This window comes from Bacillus rossius, chromosome 6, assembly GCF_032445375.1.
Source record: "Bacillus rossius redtenbacheri isolate Brsri chromosome 6, Brsri_v3, whole genome shotgun sequence".
Classification (NCBI taxonomy): Eukaryota; Metazoa; Arthropoda; class Insecta; order Phasmatodea; family Bacillidae; genus Bacillus; species Bacillus rossius.
In genome coordinates this window covers 13,598,928-13,606,557 of record NC_086334.1, presented here as the reverse complement: position 1 = coordinate 13,606,557, position 7,630 = coordinate 13,598,928, and positions in this window count along the sequence as shown.

Sequence of the window (7,630 nt, the reverse complement as noted above, 5' to 3'; positions counted from 1 at the left end):
GCCCGAAGCCCGCTTCACATGGGCGCGGAGTGCGCTGTGCGGGTCGGTGGTGTGCACTATGGCCAGTATCCCACTGGCACGCATAGCTCCGCCCGAAGCCCGCTTCACATGGGCGCGGAGTGCGCTGTGCGGGTCGGTGGTGTGCACTATGGCCAGTATCCCACTGGCACGCATAGCTCCGCCCGAAGCCCGCTTCACATGGGCGCGGAGTGCGCTGTGCGGGTCGGTGGTGTGCACTATGGCCAGTATCCCACTGGCACGCATAGCTCCGCCCGAAGCCCACTTCACATGGGCGCGGAGTGCGCTGTGCGGGTCGGTGGTGTGCACTATGGCCAGTATCCCACTGGCACGCCTAGCTCCGCCCGAAGCCCGCTTCACATGGGCGCGGAGTGCGCTGTGCGGGTCGGTGGTGTGCACTATGGCCAGTATCCCACTGGCACGCATAGCTCCGCCCGAAGCCCGCTTCACATGGGCGCGGAGTGCGCTGTGCGGGTCGGTGGTGTGCACTATGGCCAGTATCCCACTGGCACGCATAGCTCCGCCCGAAGCCCGCTTCACATGGGCGCGGAGTGCGCTGTGCGGGTCGGTGGTGTGCACTATGGCCAGTATCCCACTGGCACGCATAGCTCCGCCCGAAGCCCGCTTCACATGGGCGCGGAGTGCGCTGTGCGGGTCGGTGGTGTGCACTGTGGCCAGTATCCCACTGGCACGCATAGCTCCGCCCGAAGCCCACTTCACATGGGCGCGGAGTGCGCTGTGCGGGTCGGTGGTGTGCACTATGGCCAGTATCCCACTGGCACGCATAGCTCCGCCCGAAGCCCGCTTCACATGGGCGCGGAGTGCGCTGTGCGGGTCGGTGGTGTGCACTATGGCCAGTATCCCACTGGCACGCATAGCTCCGCCCGAAGCCCGCTTCACATGGGCGCGGAGTGCGCTGTGCAGGTCGGTGGTGTGCACTATGGCCAGTATCCCACTGGCACGCATAGCTCCGCCCGAAGCCCGCTTCACATGGGCGCGGAGTGCGCTGTGCGGGTCGGTGGTGTGCACTATGGCCAGTATCCCACTGGCACGCATAGCTCCGCCCGAAGCCCACTTCACATGGGCGCGGAGTGCGCTGTGCGGGTCGGTGGTGTGCACTATGGCCAGTATCCCACTGGCACGCATAGCTCCGCCCGAAGCCCGCTTCACATGGGCGCGGAGTGCGCTGTGCCGGTCGGTGGTGTGCACTATGGCCAGTATCCCACTGGCACGCATAGCTCCGCCCGAAGCCCGCTTCACATGGGCGCGGAGTGCGCTGTGCGGGTCGGTGGTGTGCACTATGGCCAGTATCCCACTGGCACGCATAGCTCCGCCCGAAGCCCACTTCACATGGGCGCGAAGTGCGCGTGTGCGGGTCGGTGGTGTGCACTATGGCCAGTATCCCACTGGCACGCATAGCTCCGCCCGAAGCCCGCTTCACATGGGCGCGGAGTGCGCTGTGCGGGTCGGTGGTGTGCACTATGGCCAGTATCCCACTGGCACGCATAGCTCCGCCCGAAGCCCGCTTCACATGGGCGCGGAGTGCGCTGTGCGGGTCGGTGGTGTGCACTATGGCCAGTATCCCACTGGCACGCATAGCTCCGCCCGAAGCCCGCTTCACATGGGCGCGAAGTGCGCGTGTGCGGGTCGGTGGTGTGCACTATGGCCAGTATCCCACTGGCACGCATAGATCCGGCCGAAGCACGCTTCACATGGGCGCGAAGTGCGCGTGTGCGGGTCGGTGGTGTGCACTATGGCCAGTATCCCACTGGCACGCATAGCTCCGCCCGAAGCCCGCTTCACATGGGCGCGGAGTGCGCGTGTGCGGGTCGGTGGTGTGCACTATGGCCAGTATCCCACTGGCACGCATAGCTCCACCCGAAGCCCGCTTCACATGGGCGCGAAGTGCGCGTGTGCGGGTCGGTGGTGTGCACTATGGCCAGTATCCCACTGGCACGCATAGCTCCGCCCGAAGCCCGCTTCACATGGGCGCGGAGTGCGCTGTGCGGGTCGGTGGTGTGCACTATGGCCAGTATCCCACTGGCACGCATAGCTCCGCCCGAAGCCCACTTCACATGGGCGCGAAGTGCGCGTGTGCGGGTCGGTGGTGTGCACTATGGCCAGTATCCCACTGGCACGCATAGCTCCGCCCGAAGCCCGCTTCACATGGGCGCGGAGTGCGCGTGTGCGGGTCGGTGGTGTGCACTATGGCCAGTATCCCACTGGCACGCATAGCTCCGCCCGAAGCCCGCTTCACATGGGCGCGGAGTGCGCGTGTGCGGGTCGGTGGTGTGCACTATGGCCAGTATCCCACTGGCACGCATAGCTCCACCCGAAGCCCGCTTCACATGGGCGCGGAGTGCGCGTGTGCGGGTCGGTGGTGTGCACTATGGCCAGTATCCCACTGGCACGCATAGCTCCGCCCGAAGCCCACTTCACATGGGCGCGAAGTGCGCGTGTGCGGGTCGGTGGTGTGCACTATGGCCAGTATCCCACTGGCACGCATAGCTCCGCCCGAAGCCCGCTTCACATGGGCGCGGAGTGCGCTGTGCGGGTCGGTGGTGTGCACTATGGCCAGTATCCCACTGGCACGCATAGCTCCGCCCGAAGCCCGCTTCACATGGGCGCGGAGTGCGCTGTGCGGGTCGGTGGTGTGCACTATGGCCAGTATCCCACTGGCACGCATAGCTCCGCCCGAAGCCCGCTTCACATGGGCGCGGAGTGCGCTGTGCGGGTCGGTGGTGTGCACTATGGCCAGTATCCCACTGGCACGCATAGCTCCGCCCGAAGCCCGCTTCACATGGGCGCGGAGTGCGCTGTGCGGGTCGGTGGTGTGCACTATGGCCAGTATTCCACTGGCACGCATAGCTCCGCCCGAAGCCCGCTTCACATGGGCGCGGAGTGCGCGTGTGCGGGTCGGTGGTGTGCACTATGGCCAGTATCCCACTGGCACGCATAGCTCCGCCCGAAGCCCGCTTCACATGGGCGCGGAGTGCGCAGTGCGGGTCGGTGGTGTGTACTAGGGCCAGTATCCTACTGGCACGCATAGCTCCACCCGAAGCCCACGGAGAATATTAATATTAAAATAAAGTGAAATTTTTTTATGTATATTTACTAACAATAAAACTTTCTAATTAAAATATACCACATTGTTTCTGAAGAACAATAACAATATCCATCAGGTTATTCTTTATGAAAAAAAAAAATGTTAACATGTCACATTTTCCTCTTAAGTGATTAGCAATTGATTTATGCCCCCATCAAGATTAAATTCTTAACACTTTTTATAAGAAATTATTGTAACTACATGCAGATTCAAATTTAATCACATAGAAATGTTTCTTGTAAAAGATATCTTACATGGGTAAAAAAAATTAAGGTCAGGAATGTATTGGTGTCGGTGAGGCGGGATGATAAGTGTGACGTTCGCTGGTGCTTCTAGTGCGGTGTCGCCTCTAAGCCCAAGCAAGACTGGCACACAGTATTTACGTCGTGCATAGTATGACTTCGATTTGAGCGGCAATTGTAACACTACATGGCGAATAAATGAAGATAAAGATGTAATGCAAGTCCTTTGAGTACTTTCAAGAATCTCTATCAGGAGTTTCATGCCTGAAAATTATTCTGAAAACAAACTTTTTAACTATTTTAACTCTTCTAAAAATATAATTTAAAAATGAAAACAGGAAACAGGACCGCTCACCAGCCCTTGGAGTATCCTTAAAGGCTTTCAGTAAACCGACCCCTCTCTGATATCATAGTCAGACGCTACTGTTGAATTACCTGACGTATAGGCAACTCGCAATACACTAGAGACGTTAGGGCGGCGGTACGCCAAGGCGGCGCGGCGCAGTTGTTAATAAAGAGAAGTGCAACAGTTTCAAGGAACAACGATGAAGCCTTTTTAATGTACGAACACTCCTTTGGGTTAACATGTCCGTCTGGGCTTGATAACAGTACTCTGATGCAATTAGATTAATTACATCAATGTGTTGTAAAATTAGATGTGTAAAACGGGTTGCACGCTCTTTTTTATTACAAGAATGGTTGATATTATCAATCATTATTTCTCATAGATAATCTCTCCGTTATAATAAATATTATTCACCGATCTGCTATTCAGATTCAAATCGTTTCCTATATGATTTTTTAAGGTTTAAAACTTTTTATCATGTTTTCATTTTAATTTATTGCAAAACGTCATCTGCAAATTTATGTATGCTGTTTGGAAACATTCTATGTGTGAGTTAAACGCACCATAAGTGCTCTACTTAAAGTTAAAAAAAGAAAATTTTTAGATATAAAAACTATATCATCTTTTTAAAGGAACAGTTATTTTTAACTATTTTATATGCCCTGCAAACTTTAAAACTAAAAACCTTTAATAATACATGTTTTTTTATATTTAGTCAATTCTGATTACAATAAGGTAACACTAAAAATATTATTTTAGTCTACGTAGAAAAATATATTTTACTATCATAACCATTTCACTTATGGGTTTTCATTTGTATTGTTCAGATTCACTGTTGTGTGACGACTGCACAAAGCAGCTTCGTAGCTTGTCACGTGCTTTGTTATGTTTAAAATAAACCAACCAGAGCCATCCACAAGTCTCACTGTGTTAGAGATGTTTTATTTATAAATACTGAATATGAATCTCTGGCCATCAGAAAAAACAAAAATTTTAGCTGCGAATTACGCCAAATTTTATATTTAAAAAAATAACTAGCATATAAAGCTGAGTTATTATCTAGCTACAAATTTTTCTACAACAAAACTTAAAATTGAAACATCCGCAGGAATTGCTTTGAAACGTTGCCACGAGACTGCGATAATTCCAACATGGCGGTTGAGGCGTCAAAGGGGCTCTAATGTCGACCCGAGTCAAAAGTGGCAGTCACAGTTGCCAAACTCCAAAAATATGCCCAGAATGAAATAAAAGTAAGCTATGTAAGACATCTGAAAGGGAAGACTTAAAATATGATAGACCAACATTTAATTAGTGTGGTGCAAATTGAACTTGGGCAACTAAAGGTAAAAACTACAAAATGCTGCAGCATTTATATACTATGAAAATTATAGAAAATACTGGTATGCTAGGTTGATTAAAGCCGTACTTTTTTATACTAAACGTCAGGCGTATACTAGTAAATATAAAATTTTAAATTTACAATGAAGGCTAGAAGGCCCCAAAAAAAAAAGGTAAATACAAAAGAAAATACGATAGTAAACCAATACAATCAAAGTCATGGAAATCCACATTACACGCGCAACTGTCCTTGCGTGTATAAATTTAATATATACATTTTAGTAACAAAGCCTAAAATTACTAAAAATTAAAAAAATGTTAAAAGTTATTTTCGGAGTTGAAAGACTCGTGAACAACGAATAAGTTCTACATGACGGGCGTCGATAATAATGACTAAGAGTTTTAAGTACTTCTTAAGCCACGAGACTATTTGTCACAAAAGTAAGTATATAATCATTCACTTTTAGCATGCATCTAAAAAATACTAACGTTCATTCGTCACGCCGATATGTCAATTTGGAACACGAGCGAACACCTCCGCACTCATGTGTAAGTCCGTCGCAGAACACACCTATTGCTCGACCCAAACTTCTTTGCCAGTCGCAAAGACCATTTCATGTTCTTAGAATGTTCACTGAGGCTACGGATTAGCAAACGTAGTTACATTAAGGCAAACTATATTAATTGCTATAGCTTGCAAAACATTTAAGAGTCCCAATCACAGCTAAAAAAAAAAATGATACCTGCTGATGTGCAAAGAGATTCGTGTCCAACCATACTATAGCCAAGTAAAATTTTAACTATAGCCAAAATGTTTTTGATGGCTTCCCAAGCACTTAAAATTGCCGTCGAAACGAAAAAAAAAAAAAAATAGTTCAAAAGTTATCCCAGTAACAGTAAAAATGGCTCAATCCGCAAAGTGAGGCACCACTTACGGCATTACTTGCGCTGTAATTGCAGCAGCTTGTAACGACAGGCTCAGATCACAGCTATCTGAAGCGGGCTGGCGAACAATAAGTTAACCACCACAGCTAATGCGTGTGATGATTTCAAGTTAGTTCCAACACACGCCGAACACAGCCCGATGCCTGGTCGCAAGCGCATGACGACACTGCTCGCTTGCTGCAATGCAGCGATTCTGCAGTCCTCCAAGTCGCGATACTAACAGCTCGGCCCCAGCAGTGCAAGTCCGCAGTTCCAAGTCCCTCACGCGGCGAGCGCCGCAACAACAGTTCAGGCTCTAAGCGCCGGTGGCGCCGTGCAGTGGCGTGGAAACGAAACACACACCAAGGCCGGTAGTTCCGGGCACGCTTACAGCTGAGTGGCGAAATTTATCGGTGAACTCTGACAGAACAAATGTTGCGTTCAATGGCGGCTTCAGGATGACTTTTCGGGAGGGGCTATCGCACAAAGACAGGTCGTAGTTGCAAAAAAATGAAAGTGGTCAGATATTGGCCTTGGAATATTATTTACAAATTACAGGTTTAAAATACAGAACCTTAGTTGCTCCATGCAACTTTTGATGAGATAAAAGTTTAACATATGAAATTAAATATTTAAGTAAACATAAATATACACTAATCAATAAAATTGGTTTTGAGAGGGGCTGTCGCCCCCACCGCCCACCTTCTGGAGCCGCGCTTGGTTCCGTTCCAAACCAAAAAAAAATCAATTAAAACAAATGAGTTACAAATTAATAAATAATAAACATACGAAAGGTGTCAAATAAATGAATTAAATAGAACTTAACGAAAGACACTGAGGCGTGGAACACGCCTCGAGGTGTGAATCCTCTCTAGCGGAGCGCACCCATGTGAACCTGGCCTTCCTGCTCCTGGGAAAAGTATGGGGGGATACAGGAAAGGGGAGAGTTAATGGAAGCCACGGTCCATTTAGCTGATAGCTTCGCCAACAACAGTCGCACTACCCCCAGCGCTCGTCATGTTCACCCACTCTTTATTAACACATGCATGTGTACTCCTCTTGTGCTAAATACCGGAAAGGCTAATCATCAGCTTAACGCGGCCTGGGAGGAAGTGGGGAAAGCCATATATATAAACACATGCCTACAACTTTCTTGCGGTTGGTTATCACTGCCCGTAACATTGTTTTGTAAGTTAGCCCCTGAGCGTGACACTACCGGCAGAACAGCGATGCATCTCTGGTGGCCTACTCCTCAAGCTTGCTTCGTCTACAGCAACAACCAGGCTCGCCCGAGCCATATATGTACATAGATATTCTAAAATAATACGGAATTTAAATTATTTAACAAATATAAGTGAAATAATTATTTTGATATGTAAAGATCTGTAAACATGTTAGTACTCGGTATACGGTATTTGGTAGGGGTAGTTTCGTGAATGGAGCGGAAGTCGATTGGGACGGAAATGTATCCCTAAACACGGTACTGCCGTCTGTGTAAGTCTCAGGAATCTCGAAACGTTTTTGGACACACGTGATTCATTCGTTTGTATTAACTTTCGCGATCATCGGGGGAAGTACTAAGTGAGTATTGGTGTGCCAAACTATACTTTATAATAGTAAAACTATCCTTTAATACTTTATGATATAATTTATAAT